The 17,817-nt window shown below is 38.1% G+C and overlaps 1 pseudogene; it reads left to right on the forward strand.

The window, feature by feature from the left end:
• Window positions 1-1,206: 1,206 nt before the first annotated feature.
• On the forward strand, window positions 1,207-1,306 carry LOC127089253 (uncharacterized; annotated as a pseudogene).
• Window positions 1,307-17,817: the final 16,511 nt, after the last annotated feature.

The raw sequence follows: 17,817 nt of genomic DNA on the forward strand, positions 1-17,817 counted from the left end.
TTGGATTATAGCGCTACATTCGGCAGGGAGTGTAACGGTTTCGCTATCCTCAAGTTTCCTCTTATTAGAAAGAATTTATTTTAAGAATTTAGCATATGAGGGCATCTGCGTAATAGCTTCGGTAAACGGAATTGTAACGTTTAATTGTTTAAGGAGATCAACAAATTTTCTAAATTGGCCTACATCTTTGGTTTTAACAAGCCTTTGAGGGTAAGGTATAGGTGGTTTGTAAGGTGGTGGAGGTACATAAGGTTCCTTCTTTTCTAGGGTTTCCTTATTACTCTCTTCCTTTTCCTTAGGTTCACTTTCCTCAGTAGATTTCTTAGGGTTTTGGTTTTCTATCCTTGGGTCAGACGGTCCTTCCACTTCCGTTCCACTTCTCAATATAATTGCATGAGCTTGGCTTCTCGGATTGGGTTGGGGCTGTCCAGGGAATGTACCAGTTGGTGCAGCAGTAGGTGCTTGTTGTTGAGCTACTTGAGATATTTGCGTTTCCAGCATTTGTTATGGGTAGCCAGGGCATCTACTTTGCTTGCTAGTTGTTTAAGTTGTTCGCCAGTGTGTATGTTCTGGTTTAAGAAATCTTTATTGGTTTGTTGTTGGGAAGCTATAAAGTTTTCCATCATGATTTCCAAGTTGGATTTTCTAGGGGTATTATTGTTAGGATTCTGTTTCTGATATCCCGGAGGTATAGATGGGGCTTGATTTGGAGACTGTCCAGGTGCGTATAAAGCATTATTACTCTTATATGAGAAGTTTGGATGGTTCTTCCAATTTGGGTTATAGGTATTCGAATAGGGGCTTCCTTGAGCATAGTTTACTTGCTCTGTTTGGATTCCAGTCAAGAGTTGACATTCCGCAGGAGTGTGGCCTTGGATTCCACAGACCTCGCAATTCTGAGTTATAGCAACCACGGCTGCTGGAGGCGATACGTTTAAACTTTCAATCTTCTGGACCAAAGCATCCACTTTTGCATTGACGTGATCAAGGTTACTTATCTCGTACATGCCAGTTTTCGGTTGAGGTTTTTCCACATACGTTCGTTCGGTTCCCCACTGATAGTGGTTTTGGGCCATGCTCTCGATAAGCTGGTAAGCATCAGCATAAGGTTTATTCATTAGTGCACCACCTGCAGCGGCGTCTATTGTTAACCTTGTGTTGTATAAGAGACCATTATAAAATGTGTGAATTACTAACCAGTCTTCCAAACCATGGTGTGGGCAAAGTCTCATCATGTCTTTGTATCTTTCCCATGCTTCGAAAAGAGACTCGTTGTCTTTCTGTTTAAATCCGTTTATCTGGGCTCTTAACATAGCTGTTTTGCTTGGCGGAAAATATCGGGCAAGAAAAACTTTCTTCAACTCGTTCCATGTGGTGACTGAGTTGGAAGGAAGAGATTGAAGCCATCTTCTAGCGCTATCTCTTAATGAGAAAGGAAAAAGACGAAGTCGAATTGCCTCTGAAGTGACACCATTAGCTTTAACAGTATCAGCGTATTGGACAAATACGGATAAATGAAGGTTTGGATCTTCGGTAAGATTTCCAGAGAATTGGTTCTGTTGCACAGCCTGCAACAACGAAGGTTTAAGTTCAAAGTTGTTTGCTTCGATTGCGGGCGGAGCAATACTTGAATGCGGTTCATCTTGCGATGGAGCGGCGTAATCTCTAAGAGCACGAGCTGGTTCTGCCATCTCGGTTAAAGAAGGAAAATCTTTGAGATCAGGAAGGTCTATAGGAGGGAGATTGTTTTCAGCACGATATTCCCGAATTCGTCGTAAGACTCGGAGATATAGTTCGATATCGTTGATTCGTAAATAGAGCGGTTCGCCTTGAGAGCGAGTGCGTGGCATACAAATCAACGAAAGAAAGAAAATAGAAGAAAAAGAAACCTTAGTCTCTACAGCGTAACGAAAGAGTTACGATATCGATTGAATAAAAGTCCCCGGCAACGGCGCCAAAAACTTGATCGCTCGACTGGGTGAGTCGAGAATGGGATACAAACTGCAAGTGCACAGTTCTATCGCGTAGTTTTAAAAGATATCGATCCCACAGGGACTTATGAATCGATATACCGTTATCTAAGGTTACTACGTAAATCTAAGGTGAAAATGTTTGATTGTTTGGGGAAAAGCTAAGAGCTAAACTAATATCTAGATTAAATATTAATAAAACGGATATCGGTATGTAGTTCGTCAAAACTAGGGAATCAAGTCTTTGTCGGTTTCTTGGTTTTAAAATGAATCGTTTCGGTTAACTTTATTGGTTAAAGGTTCTATCTCAAACTCTCGCTCTGTTGAATAAACCATGATTTTATATTAATGTTGCTGTCACTTATAATTAAGTCAAAAACCATATTTTGAAAACAATAAAGTTGCAGAAACTCTTTTTAAGAAAATACTGATCGTTTTAAACACCCTTATCTCAAACTCTCGCTCTGTTGACTTAGGTTATATAATTAAATCCAAATGCTTAACTCTCGTCCTCACATTCAATCTTTAAAAATACTTTTTGGAAAAGGTCAGAATTTAATTAACTCTAAAACTTGCTCTCGCCCTGATCTAGAATTAATGCCTAACTTACACTGTCCAGTTAAAATCTCAAACTCTCGCTCTATTGATTTTAACTTCTTTATGTCTTTTACTTTTGTAAAAAATCTTGTTATTAAACCTGTAAGTTGAGACCGTAAAAAGATTGATTTTGATTTTAAGTTTAGATAGACCGACTCAGTCTTGATCCCTTATTCTGCTTACTTTACATACCGATACCTAGGCAAATTAGCCAGACATGCTAAATAAATAAGAATTATATCATGCATAAACAGACTCATTCCAGGCAGATAATATAGATAAATAATAAAACAAAATATTAAATAACGATTAAAGAACCTGAATGCGTAATACAATGGTCTTGAACACTCCACCACAAGCCGGTAGGATTTGTTCTTGGATTCTTCAATTAAACAGTAAATTAAATCAAGGAAATAAAACTGGAATATAACGTAAGGTTAAATCCAGTATAAAGTTGCACAATAGTTTTCGGTGTAGAAACTATTATGCTAAAAATATCTAAAAGCTAAAAACGGGAAAGGTAAATTTGCAAGGGAAGAAGAAAATAGAACTTGCAAAAGAAATAAATAAAATAAACAATATTAATTTTGCTGAAAAAAATGATCAATGCTTAAACAGAAAATTGGCAGAGCTTCGGTGTGTGTAGACGGCAGAGAGAGGAGACTTCTTTTAGGTTTTAAGGTAGCTATTTATAGTAGTGCTACTAACTGCCTTTTTCTTTTCCACGAGTCTTCAGCATAGCTAAATACATGGCTTGGGAATAGGACACGAAGTCCTCAACGTTACTTCCATTCCTCTGAGAGCGTAACTTGCGCCAAAAAGCTAGTGGACTGGTGTGACGTTCGTCACACCATGTGTGACGCTCGTCACAGGAGTGCTTTTAGTGTGACGCTCGTCACAACCCTTGTGACGCCCGTCACAGGCATAACGTGCACTTTCTTTTGGGCTGGGCTTGGTCTTGGTTATTTGTTTCCTTTTTATTGCTTTTTACACCTCCTTTTCTTCCCTTTTTCACTTTTGCTTCAAAATGGATACCTGACATAAATAGCAAGGAAATACTGCATAATATCTGATAAAATGAGATAAACTAAAGTAAATGATAATATAATCTAATTGAATTAAGTCTTAAAATGTGATATAATTTCGTGTTATCAAACTCCCCCATACTTAAATCTTTGCTTGTCCTCAAGCAAAATTCAGTATAGAACTTGTTAAAAGTTTTAGCCAGATGAAATTCCAAAGCACACATCAATTCGTACTAGGTTGCAAATCGATTTTTGTTTAGGAGGACTTGAGTTTAATCTTGACATCAACAACTACCGTTACAACTTAGATAACCCTACCTTATGCAAATCAGTTCAAGTACCCTATGATAGCTATCCTGGTTCCTTTAGTCTTATTTTACCCGTTTTCATTCTAGCGAAATCACATTAAGCCCTTTATCTTTTCGCGCACATAGTGGAGTAACCGGTTAGTGATTATGATCCGCTTTTAGCTAGAAGTTCTGGTACATAAGTCGGATAACTTCATTATTCAGTCCATTGCAAATTGCGGGGGATCGAACCGTAGTCCGCCTTACCAAGTTCAGTACCAGATTCCTACTGAACCAACTCACAATGGATCTTTCGTATTGTGCTTTTGCATGATCTGCAACCTTTAGATTAAATGATCTGGTAAGGATCACCTAATTTACTTAGTGCATTTCTTGATATATTTATATATCTTAGGTTACTTTGGGGATCATTCACTTATATTCATCGGCCCTCCACGTAGTTTGCTATTAAGATGGTGCTGACTTCTGTATAAACTACTTGGGGTTGCCATAGAACTAAAAGTTCAAGGAATCGGTATAATAGGTACTTTATCCTGATCTAACATATTGAGGTTCTCAGAGTGTTGTTACGGTAATGATTTTGTTTTGATCTCACTCAAGTTTTATAAAGTAAGCAACCTTTATACTTATTGGGTGTGTTAAAAATTTTTTTTGTTATGGCTCAAGAAAATTGAGGGGAATAGATAATAAGAATTTTTCACACTAGGGACTTGACTTAAAATAAATACATATTATAATAATTTATTTTTTTTTTTTTTTCATAATAAGAAAGGGAAATAACAATGAAAGGGAAAATAACATACTTGAATAATGGTAATAGGAAGAATATTGTTTCCCCCCCATACTTAAACTAAACATTGTCCTCAATGTTTTAAGGGAAGGAAATACAAAATGGAAATGCAAAAGAAAATAACAACTAAGGCTGCCTTCCGCCTCTGGTTCTCGGACCTAGTGATCTTTGACGTATGTCTAAGTTGTCGAACCTGCTGAACAATTCAGTAAACCGCTGGTCGGTTATGGCATTCCGAGCATCCTGTTGCTGTTGCATTTGACGCATCATCTGCATCATCTCTACATTCTGTGCCTGCATTCCATCGATAGCATCCATAATGTCGTCGTTGGTCGCAGGCCTTCGTCGTCGACGACGTTGGGAGGATGGGCCGGCTGCATTTCTGGAAGGGTTGAGCGGGGCTGAATGTTGTGTAGGAGGATGATCACCTTGTTCCATTTCTTCAAACTCATCTGTTTGTGGGTTTGTTTGTAAAGGCTCGGTGGTTTCAGGAGCGTTTAGATCGTAGAGGTGGCGGTCGGGGTTTGTGACATCAGTTAGGGCGATGTTTGGTAGAACAACGCTTGGGACAGCCTGGTTGTTCACCATAAGATAATATCCTCCGCCGACTCTGTTTTTAATCAGGCGGCTGGAGCGGCAATAGCTGATATCCATAGACAGGGGAGGTAGGGATTCTAAAGTTTGGAGTCTATCCCCTAGAGACTGTCCACCCTTAAGAGCTGAAGTGGTTTTTCTATTGAGAGCCAAGAGACTGTCCACCCTTAAGAGCTTGAACTTGAGAGGAAGGGTATTCTTTCTATCTGATCCCATCTCGGAATATTCACTGCACAATACAAACCCTTAGGATTACCTAAGAACAAGGCTCAATTATGTATGCAATGCAAAATGTAATGAATGCTTATGATACAAGAGAACAGAATCACTCTGGATTCAAGGTGCTTTGGAGGTTAAGTTCCCCTGCATGAAACCCATATTACCTCACAAGGTAAGTACTAAGACTTCTGAAGATGCTTAGATTCATAGATCATGAGGCGAAAGTATCGTTATCGCCACAAGATAACTTGTGAGATAACAATACTTTTAGAATGATATCCTCTAAGTGTAGTTCCCTTCAACTTCAAAAGCCAAGGGTTTCCTAAAGGTCCTCAGAGTCATGGACCCTCTTTGGAAGAATGGCTTTCAACAAAAATGTGACTCACGTGCCAGCAAAAACTCCAAAAAGAATCTATTCCAAGCGGGATCTCTGTATCTCCCCCTCAAGAAAACTATGTCTGACAGGTCAACACGAAGAGCCTTCATATCTTATGTAAGCTCTCTAAGCCTGTGTGTTGGGATTTTCACTCCATAGTATCCACCCCCACAAGATCACAACATATGTATATATATATATATATATAATATATATATATATATATATATAATATATATATATATATAATATATATATATATATATATATATTATATATATATATATATATATATATATATATATATATACAGTAATATATATAACATAAATAAAGCAAGCAATAATAGAAATAAGCATCCAACAGAAAAGGATACATGAAAGCTAGGTTTGACTTGCTTAGGAAACTTTGTATGTCCCCAGAAGAGTCGTTACCTGTTGCGCCGCGAAAAATACAGAGTCGCCACCGGATTTTATTTATTCCAAAGTAAAAGGAAAATAATGATAAAACCCCAAAAGAGAATGGTCTTGCAACCAAGAGCGGATTCAAAAGTCGGTTATGCAAGGGGAAGGTATTAGTGTAAGACCCCAATTTTGACCCTAAGATCCCTCATGATATCTCATCATATGCATTAGCATTGGGATCACAACTTGGAATCCTCCTTACCCCTAATTTATTGGGTTTGCATTGGGAGAGATCAACAAGCATATTTGATTATATCATACTCCATTTTTCTTTATTTACTAACCAAAATACGAAAAATATGTCAATGTATAGTTTGTTGCTTTTGTAGGTAGTGTGTATGCTCACCTATGCTCTATCAAGCTCATATCTAGGGTTTATGACCCTCAATGCAAGGAGCACAATCAAGAAATGGTTCATATTGAATCTAAGCATCGAATATGGGTCCCCATGATCTTCACATGTTATTTTGATCAAGAAATCATCAAGAGTTTGGAGTTGGTTTGCCTTGGAAACGCTAATTTATCTAGGTATCTTGTGTGACTTCTTCACCAAGTTTCTTCAAAAATTGATCAAATGTTTTAAGATATACTTCACATTACTTCATATTATGCATATATGATCCTCCATGAGTCCCAAAATTTAAGATAATGTCAAGCTAGCAAGATGGTTCATGGTGGTTGATCAGAGAAAGTCAACTGGTCAAAACTAGGGTTCCCTAGACCCTATCTCCTACATTTTTTGTCATATGAAAATGATTCCAAGATTAAAGTTACTCAAACTGACATTCCAAACAACTTATATATTGAGGTAAAGAGCTAGTTTTTCTTGGAAAGTCATTTTTTATGGTGAATGATTATAGGTCATTTTGTCTGAACCCTAGTTTGGAGGTCAACTTCCCAAGACCATAACTAGCTCATTTTTTATGATATGGAATCCATTCAAATTGCATGAGAAAATTCAATATGTCTAATTCAATTTTTATGTTTGTAAAAAGTGCAAATTCAACTTTCAAATGCATGTTCCAAGAGGAAACATTATAGGTTATTTTTGGCCAATACCATTGAACAAGTTATTTTCCTCAAATTCTAAAATGCATAACTCCTTCATGCCAAATCCAAATTAGGTCATATTTATGACCACATTTAGTATGTTTGAAAGATCTACAACTTTTATGAAGGAACATTTCTTATTTGAAGTCCATAGAAAAAGTTATTCAAGGTGGAAGAAGTGAACGTTTGACTTGGGACTTAGAAAATTTTCAAATATGTTTGATTTCCCAAACTTCCACCTCAAACTTAATCATGATCCATGCTTCAAATGAAAACGTTTTCAACATGAAAGTTGTTCCCCTTGATCTCACCTTTTCAAAAAGTCCAAAATTATCTCATTTGGCTAAAGTATGAAGGACTTACGCATGGGTGTAAGTTAAAAGACCATTTGGATAATTTTAACTTCCATTTTTCACACACATTTGCATGGACTTCTAACATGATTTCAGCATGGTGTACATTCAATTATAGATCAGATTACATCATCTCATGGGCCTAGCACATGCCCATGCAACCATGCAAAGGAGAAATTCAAAATTTTCCAAATTTGGAAGGGTGTGGAAATCAATCTCATGGCCTATAAATAAGACCCTCATTGCCCAGAATTGAGGACCTCATGCCCAAGCTTTGAACCTGAAACTTCAAACCCTCACCTTTGAAGGATAAACTTGAAGATTTTCTTTGAAAATCGAGTTTCAATTCTGCATTTGTTTTTAGATTGAAACTCCAAGAGTCCATCCCTTTCCTTGATCTATTTAACTCCCATCAAGCATCTGAAGCAAGGCCAATCATAATTGAAAGCAAGATTGTGCCAATCTAAAGCTCCATTGAAGGTGATTTTTCAGAATTTTCATCTCTTTGATTCTTCCTTAATTCTTCACCATTCTTGTTGATTTTTGATTGTCTGGAGTCCTATCAATGTAGGCAAAAAGATTGAGTTGCTTTGAGGTCAAATCGAAGCAACTCAGTTCATCATCCTCAAAATTCAAATCCCTGTATCTTTTTATATACTTGGGATTGGACAAAATTGAGCTCAGATTCGTGCTCCTGAGCATTTTTCCTTCAAATTAGTGTACTCACTTTTCATATTTCATGAGGTTTGAGTTGGACCAGTCCGGTGGTCCTCACCCGAGAAGATGACCGGAGCTAGGGCTCCGGTGGTGCGTTGGATCAATCCAGGCCCTCTGATCTATTTTAAATGTTTTAATCTCATGTGTTGCTTCTTATTACCATGCGTGTACACGCATTGACTTGAGAACATGTGGAGCGCGTGTTTTCAATCATCTGATCAGCCACCTCAATTAATGAGGGAGATCATATGGTTCTCCTTTTTTTGAATTTCTGATTATTTCATTTAATCCATTATTTTTAATTAATTCATATCAATTTCATTTTTAATCCAAAAAATATGGGACTTTCACCAAAAAAATTCAAATATTTTCCTCTTTCATTTTTTGAATTAAAATTATTTTTTGGATTAATTTTGATATTTTTCATGAATTAATTAATTTTGTACATATTTTTAATTGTTTAAAAATACTTCTGACTTTCCAGAGATTATGAAATTTTTGGTCCAATGTCCTTTGACCTTGTTTGACCTATGATCAATCTCTTGGCCATTTCATTGGTGTTTTGAAGAGGTTTTTGGTTTTTGATCAAACATAATTTAATTTAAATGCATTTTAATTTGATTTTTTATTACTTAATTGTGTAGAAATTACGTTGAGCCATTTTTATTGACTTGTGAAGTTTGACTATGTGTTTGGGTCTTGGTCAAGGTTGATTTGACTTTTGTTGGATTAAAATTATTGGATTTAGAGGATTGATGAAATGTACATTACATCTTCCATACTGAATGAATGATTTTAATTTGATAAAATTCCTCCCATGACCAATTTGTATTTGTCTCATCTCCCTCCCCTCTTCATATTTAATCATATTCTATCCCATCCCTTTCAGTGATCAATGAAGTCTTAATATCCTAAGGCTAATTGGTTCATCAATAACTTCATGTTAGATGAACCAATACAAGTATGGATGAGATTAGGTTCATCCTTTGATCATTTTCTTTTTGTGTGTGGTATATTTTAGGAGTATGGTTCATCATACCATATCTCTAACATGCATTAACACCAAAATTTCTATTGCCCGACCTCAGATAGTTGTGACTTCTACATAAGTCCAATTACGATTGCTTAACATAGCGCTAAATTTTGACTCAAAGGCATAGCATTCTAGTAAGTAAGATTGTAAGTCTCCCTTTTTTCATGGCATTGTGTGGAAACTTGGCCTTTTTTCCTTCCTTTGGAAGATGTCTTGGTTTAAGGATCCATGCTTGTAAATAGAGGGTTGAGTGTTCTCCAAAGAATGACTTCATCAATTGAAAAGAAAAACTTCACTAACATTTAATCAACTAACATTTAACTAGCCTTTATTATTATTGCTTTTAATTTCAAGTCATTTACTTTATGCAATTTAAATTCAAGCCATTTACCATTCCATTTTCCATTTTACATATCATTTAACTTGTTTATGTTTATGCCACTTTCACTTTGCTCACTTGAGCCATATATTGTGATTGTATATATTTGTTTGTGTATCTTATTTGTGTTTATGGTCTTAGAACCTTAAAATACCTAATAAACAACAAAAACCCTAAAAGATGTTTGTGTGGATTGTTGGATTTGATCTGAGCTTTGGACTTAAAATTGGGCAACATTGTAACACCCCGATAATAATATGTATTTATTTAAATTAAATTAATAATATGTTTATTAATTTAATTAGAATATTTGAATTATTATTATTATTTTGGAATAATAATTATTGGGATAATTATTTAGTGGAATAATATTATTGGAGTATATAAGTTGGAATAATAAAAAGTCCCAATTTTTGGAAAAAGGTTTTCACGTGAAAAGGGAAAAGAGGCAGAACGTGGAAAAAGGGCAAAAAGCCAGAGAACGAAGGTTGAAGGAAGGAGAAGCTTGGAGCTCGGAAGCCGCCGGATTAACTCAGGTAAGGGGGGTTTATCGTTGATTAACGGGTATTATATGATAATATGTCATGGGTAGTGATAGACCTTTAATTTACCTTTGAATTGGATGAGTATGGTGAATTTGTGAAAATGATTGATGAATGGAATTGGATGATAAATCGAAGCAAACCCGTAGAAATTAGAGGGAATAGTGTTAGGATTTTGTGAGATTGAACAGGATATGAAGTGTATAAGACGATAGGAGTGATTTTGTGTAAGAATTGAATCGTGGAAGGTTAGATCGAATAGAACTCGTAGCAGAAAAGCCATTGCAGATCTGAGAATGCTGGTTTCTGGTCATACGCGTATGGCACTAGGCAATACGCGTATGAGATGGCTGGTACGCGTATGGCGCTAGGCAATACGCGTATGGATGAGGAAGATGATGTTTTTAACGTAAAATTGTCTCTGTTGGTACGCGTATGAGAAGTTGGTACGCGTAGCATACGCGTATGAAAGTGGGCAATACGCGTATGGCTTGGTCAGGATTTGGGCAATACGCGTATGGGCATAGGCAATACGCGTATGGGCAGGATTGTGATTTCCTGTGCTGCTGTTGTGCAGTTTTTGACTGTTTAGGCTGAGTAGTGAGACTTAGCTGAGGTATGATGTTGTAGGGATTATTTTCCGTTGTTTTGAGTGGCATAGGTATTAGTAGAGTGTGCTAATACTGTGTTTGCTTTTGTGGCATGATATGATATGCTTTTGTGATTAATTATGTTGATGAGGTGTGATGGTATACATGATGATGTGAATGTATACATTTGTGAATAGACTGTATTTTGGCTTAGAGTGTGAGCATGTGTCTATTCTTGATTATTGTTGATGTTGCATTGCTAGGTGATTAGCATGCATATTGTGGCCTTCGGGTGGTAGCTAATTCCCATGGTGAGGAATTAGTGAGTATATCATTTGATTGTTGTTGTTGATGTTTGCATGCTAGGTGATTAGCGTGCATTTCATGGCCCATTTGGGGTGGTAGCTAATTCCCATGGTGAGGAATTAGTGAGTGAGTCACTATGTCTCAGATGAGTGGGACTAGTGAGCTTGGTAGCCGCGCCTGGATTTGGACGGTGAGGTTGAACTATATGTTCACAAATAGTCGGTACCGCATGCATAGAGTCTCATTGCATAATAAATGTATGGCATATAATATGAATGGATGTATTCCAGTATTATATGTGTATTGTGTGTTGTGTTATTGATGTCGAATATGGTTGAGAATCTACTGTTGAGTATGATATTTGAATGAATGTTGCTGTTGCTGAATGCGTAGTCTGATTAGGGTGAATTAATGTGTTAATTACTTGGCATTACATATTGTTCTATAATGCTTGTTATATTGATTGAGGAACTCACCCTTACGCCTATTTTTCAGGTAACGAGAAATGAGTTGAGTAGAAGCTAATGCTTGGAGTCTAGGGTAGTTCTTATGGGTCATGCTCTGATAGATGTAACATCGGGAGAGGATGTTTTAATTTATTTGATTTCTGGTGTTGAATGATTGACATGTATTGTGTTACATGTTTTACATTGATGATGAATTATTCCGCTGCGATTTATGCAAAGAATCTTATTTGATAAAAGAAATGAGCATGACAGGATATTTTAATGATTTTTGTGAAATGATTGTGTGACACCCTTCGGGGCATAATTACTCTGATGAAAATATTGTTATTTTAAGTATAATAATTTGGGGTATTTAGAAGGGTGTTACATTAGTGGTATCAGAGCATAGTCGGTCGTGTCGAGTCGTAATTATTCTGTTTCCCCTGTACGGGATAGGTGTTGTGTAACCCTATCAGTACTCATTGTTTCAGTTTGTTGGGTTTCCAGAATAGAGATGGCTGGAAGAGGTAGAGACGATGCTGCGATTGCTGAGGCTCTGGGTATGCTAGCTGGAGTACTTGGAGGAAATCCGAATGTTGCGGGAATGGGAGCTGCTCGTCAACTGAGTGAGTTCCAGAAGAACAATCCTCCAATGTTCAAAGGAGCATACGATCCAGATGGTGCTCAGAAGTGGTTGAAGGAGATAGAGAGGATCTTCAGAGTAACTGAGTGTGCTGATAACCAGAAGGTCAGGTTCGGTACACATATGCTGTCAGAAGAAGCTGATGATTGGTGGGTTGCTACCCGCACTGAGTTGGAAACTGCTGGAGATACTGAGATCACTTGGGCTGTGTTCAGAGAGAGATTTCTGAGGAAGTACTTTCCAGAGGATGTCAGAGGAAAGAAAGAAATAGAATTCCTGGAATTGAAGCAGGGTAACCGGTCTGTTACTGAGTATGCTGCTAAGTTCACAGAGCTGTCGAAGTATTATACTCCCTATGCTGAGGCTGCTGGGGAATTTTCCAAGTGTGTGAAGTTTGAGAACGGGTTGCGTCCCGAGATCAAGCAGGCGATTGGATATCAGAGGATTAGAGTGTTTTCTGATTTGGTTGACTGTTGCAGGATTTTTGAACAGGATTCCAAGGCCAGAGCTGAGAGCTATCAGCAGAGAGTTGACAGGAAAGGCAAGAATCAGATGGATCGTGGAAAACCGTATGCAGCTGGCAAAGGTTTTCAGAGACAGAGTGGGATGAAGAGGCCTAGTGGGGGAGATTCTAGTGCTCCTGTTAAGTGTTACAGATGTGGTCAGGCTGGACATCGTATCCATGAGTGTACCAGTAATGAGAAGAAGTGTTTCAAATGTGGAAAAGGTGGTCATTTAGCTGCAGATTGCCGGTTGAAGACTGTGACTTGTTTCAACTGTGGGGAGTTGGGTCATATCAGTCCACAGTGTCCTAAGCCGAAGAAAGAGAATCAGTCAGGAGGCAAGGTTTTTGCTTTATCAGGTTCTGAGACTTCTGCAGATGATCGTTTGATCCGAGGTACGTGTTATATTAATGGCTTTCCTCTTGTAGCTATTATTGACACAGGTGCGACTCATTCTTTTATATCTGTGGATTGTGCTGTGAGGCTTAAGTTAGAGATATCTGAGATGTTGGGAAGTATGGTGATTGATACTCCTGCGAAGGGTTCAGTGACTACTACTTCAGTTTGTTTAAGTTGCCCTTTGAGTATTTTTGGTAGGAATTTTGGGATAGACCTTGTGTGTCTTCCGTTAGTGCAGATTGATGTTATCTTGGGTATGAACTGGTTGGTGTTTAACCGAGTCTATATCAACTGTTTTGATAAGACTGTGATATTCCCTGAGATTGAGGGAGGAAAGAGTTTGTTTCTATCAGCCAGGCAGGGGAATGAGGAAGTGGCAGATGGGGCAGAGTTGTTTATGCTGTTAGCGACTTTGGAAGCTAAAGATAAACTGGTAATTGGCGATCTAGCTGTAGTGTGTGATTTTCCTGATGTGTTTCCGGAAGAAGTGAATGAATTGCCACCAGAACGTGAAGTGGAGTTCTCGATTGATTTGGCACCTGGTACTAGACCGATATCGATGGCTCCGTATCGTATGTCTGCTGTGGAGCTAGCTGAATTGAAGAGTCAGTTGGAAGATTTGTTGGATAAGAAATTCATTCGTCCTAGTGTGTCCCCGTGGGGTGCACCAGTGTTGTTGGTTAAGAAGAAAGAAGGTACTATGAGGTTGTGTGTGGACTACAGGCAATTGAATAAAGTGACGATCAAGAATCGGTATCCTTTGCCGAGGATTGATGATTTGATGGATCAGTTGGTTGGTGCGAGTGTGTTCAGCAAGATAGATTTGAGATCTGGGTATCATCAGATACGTGTGAAAACTGAGGATATTCAGAAGACTGCTTTCAGAACGAGGTATGGACATTATGAGTATTCTGTAATGCCTTTTGGTGTGACTAATGCGCCTGGAGTATTTATGGAATATATGAATAGGATTTTCCATCCGTACCTAGATCAATTTGTTGTGGTGTTTATTGATGATATTTTGGTGTATTCGAAATCTGAAGAAGAGCATGCTGAGCATTTGAGAGTGGTTTTGGGAGTTCTACGAGAAAAGAAGTTATTTGCTAAACTGTCTAAATGTGAATTTTGGTTAGAAGAAGTTAGTTTTCTTGGTCATGTGATTTCAAGAGGTGGTGTTGCTGTTGATCCTTCTAAGATAGAAGCGGTATCTAAGTGGGAAGCTCCGAAGTCAGTTTCTGAGATAAGAAGTTTTCTTGGACTTGCAGGTTATTATAGAAAGTTCATTGAGGGATTTTCTAAGTTGGCGTTACCGTTGACGATGTTGACTAGAAAGGGGCAAGCGTTTGTTTGGGACTCAAAATGTGAAGAAGGTTTCCAAGAGTTAAAGAGAAGGTTGACTACTGCTCCTATCCTGATATTACCGAGTCCGTCAGAACTATTTGAGGTTTATTGTGATGCTTCATTGTTGGGTTTAGGTGGTGTGTTGATGCAGAATAAGCAGGTTATAGCTTATGCTTCGAGACAGCTAAGGGTTCATGAGAGGAACTATCCGACACATGATTTAGAGTTGGCAGCTGTGGTATTTGTTCTGAAGTTATGGAGGCATTACTTGTATGGATCAAGATTTGAAGTTTTCAGTGACCATAAAAGTTTGAAGTATTTGTTTGATCAGAAAGAGATGAATATGAGACAGAGGAGATGGTTAGAGTTTCTGAAGGATTATGATTTTGGTTTGAATTATCATCCGGGTAAAGCAAATGTAGTGGCTGATGCGTTGAGTCGGAAACCCTTACATATGTCTATGTTAATGGTTAAAGAGTTGGATTTAATTTAGCAGTTTAGAGACTTGAGTTTGGTGTGTGAGAGTACTCACAATAGTGTTAAATTGGGAATGTTGAAGTTAACAAGTGGTATTCTGGATGAGATCAGAGAGGGTCAGAAATCTGATATGCTTTTGGTTGATAAATTGACGTTAGTGAATCAAGGTCAAGGTGGTGAATTCCGAGTTGATAAGAATGGTGTGTTGAGATTTGGTAATCGGGTGTGTATTCCGGATGTTACTGAGCTTAAGAAGAGTATTCTTGAAGAAGGACATCGTAGTGGTTTGAGTATCCATCCTGGAGCTACGAAAATGTATCATGATTTGAAAAAGTTATTTTGGTGGCCGGGGATGAAGAAAGAAATTGCGAGTTTTGTTTATTCTTGTTTGACTTGTCAGAAGTCAAAGATTGAGCATCAGAAGCCGTCTGGGCTAATGCAACCGTTGGCTATTCCGGAGTGGAAGTGGGATAGTATCAGTATGGATTTTGTTTCGGGGTTGCCAAGGACAAGTAAGAATTTTGAGGCTATTTGGGTGATTGTTGATAGATTGACGAAGTCGGCTCATTTCATTCCGATCAGAATGGATTATCCGTTAGAGAGACTAGCCGAGTTGTATATTGAGAAGATTGTAAGCTTGCATGGTATTCCGTCTAGTATTGTTTCGGACAGAGATCCTAGATTTACATCGAAGTTTTGGGAAGGTTTGCAGAAGGCTTTGGGAACTAAGCTGAGATTGAGTTCTGCATATCATCCACAGACTGATGGTCAGACTGAGAGGACGATTCAGTCATTAGAGGATCTTTTGAGAGCTTGTGTTTTGGAAAAAGGAGGTGCTTGGGATTGTTATTTGCCTTTGATTGAGTTTACCTACAACAATAGTTTTCATTCGAGTATTGGTATGGCACCGTTTGAAGCTTTGTATGGTAGGAGATGTCGGACACCTTTATGTTGGTATGAGTCCGGTGAGAGTGCGGTGGTTGGACCGGAGATTGTTCAACAAACTACGGAAAAGATTAAGATGATTCGGGATAAGATGAGAATTGCTCAGAGTCGTCAGAAGAGTTATCATGATAAGAGGAGGAAATCACTTGAGTTCCAAGAGGGAGATCATGTGTTTCTTCGTGTTACTCCGATAACTGGTGTTGGTCGAGCCTTGAAGTCGAAGAAGTTGACACCTCGATTTATTGGTCCTTATCAGATTTTGGAGAGGATAGGAGAAGTAGCCTATCGTATCGCTTTACCGCCGTCGCTTGCGAATTTGCATGACGTTTTTCATGTGTCTCAGTTGAGGAGGTACATTCCTGATCCGTCGCATGTAGTCCAAGTAGATGATGTACAGGTGAGAGATAACCTGACTGTTGAAACATCACCTATGAGGATTGAGGATCGAGGGTTGAAGCAGTTGCGGGGTAAAGAGATTGCCTTGGTGAAGGTAGCTTGGGAAGGACCAGCAGGTGGCAATGTGACTTGGGAACTCGAGAGTCAGATGAAGGAGTCTTATCCGGAGTTGTTCGATTGAGGTATGTTTTCGAGGACGAAAACTCTTTTAGTGGGGGAGAGTTGTAACACCCCGATAATAATATGTATTTATTTAAATTAAATTAATAATATGTTTATTAATTTAATTAGAATATTTGAATTATTATTATTATTTTGGAATAATAATTATTGGGATAATTATTTAGTGGAATAATATTATTGGAGTATATAAGTTGGAATAATAAAAAGTCCCAATTTTTGGAAAAAGGTTTTCACGTGAAAAGGGAAAAGAGGCAGAACGTGGAAAAAGGGCAAAAAGCCAGAGAACGAAGGTTGAAGGAAGGAGAAGCTTGGAGCTCGGAAGCCGCCGGATTAACTCAGGTAAGGGGGTTTATCGTTGATTAACGGGTATTATATGATAATATGTCATGGGTAGTGATAGACCTTTAATTTACCTTTGAATTGGATGAGTATGGTGAATTTGTGAAAATGATTGATGAATGGAATTGGATGACAAATCGAAGCAAACCCGTAGAAATTAGAGGGAATAGTGTTAGGATTTTGTGAGATTGAACAGGATATGAAGTGTATAAGACGATAGGAGTGATTTTGTGTAAGAATTGAATCGTGGAAGGTTAGATCGAATAGAACTCGTAGCAGAAAAGCCATTGCAGATCTGAGAATGCTGGTTTCTGGTCATACGCGTATGGCACTAGGCAATACGCGTATGAGATGGCTGGTACGCGTATGGCGCTAGGCAATACGCGTATGGATGAGGAAGATGATGTTTTTAACGTAAAATTGTCTCTGTTGGTACGCGTATGAGAAGTTGGTACGCGTAGCATACGCGTATGAAAGTGGGCAATACGCGTATGGCTTGGTCAGGATTTGGGCAATACGCGTATGGGCATAGGCAATACGCGTATGGGCAGGATTGTGATTTCCTGTGCTGCTGTTGTGCAGTTTTTGACTGTTTAGGCTGAGTAGTGAGACTTAGCTGAGGTATGATGTTGTAGGGATTATTTTCCGTTGTTTTGAGTGGCATAGGTATTAGTAGAGTGTGCTAATACTGTGTTTGCTTTTGTGGCATGATATGATATGCTTTTGTGATTAATTATGTTGATGAGGTGTGATGGTATACATGATGATGTGAATGTATACATTTGTGAATAGACTGTATTTTGGCTTAGAGTGTGAGCATGTGTCTATTCTT

This window comes from Lathyrus oleraceus, chromosome 5 (assembly GCF_024323335.1).
Source record: "Lathyrus oleraceus cultivar Zhongwan6 chromosome 5, CAAS_Psat_ZW6_1.0, whole genome shotgun sequence".
Classification (NCBI taxonomy): Eukaryota; Viridiplantae; Streptophyta; class Magnoliopsida; order Fabales; family Fabaceae; genus Lathyrus; species Lathyrus oleraceus.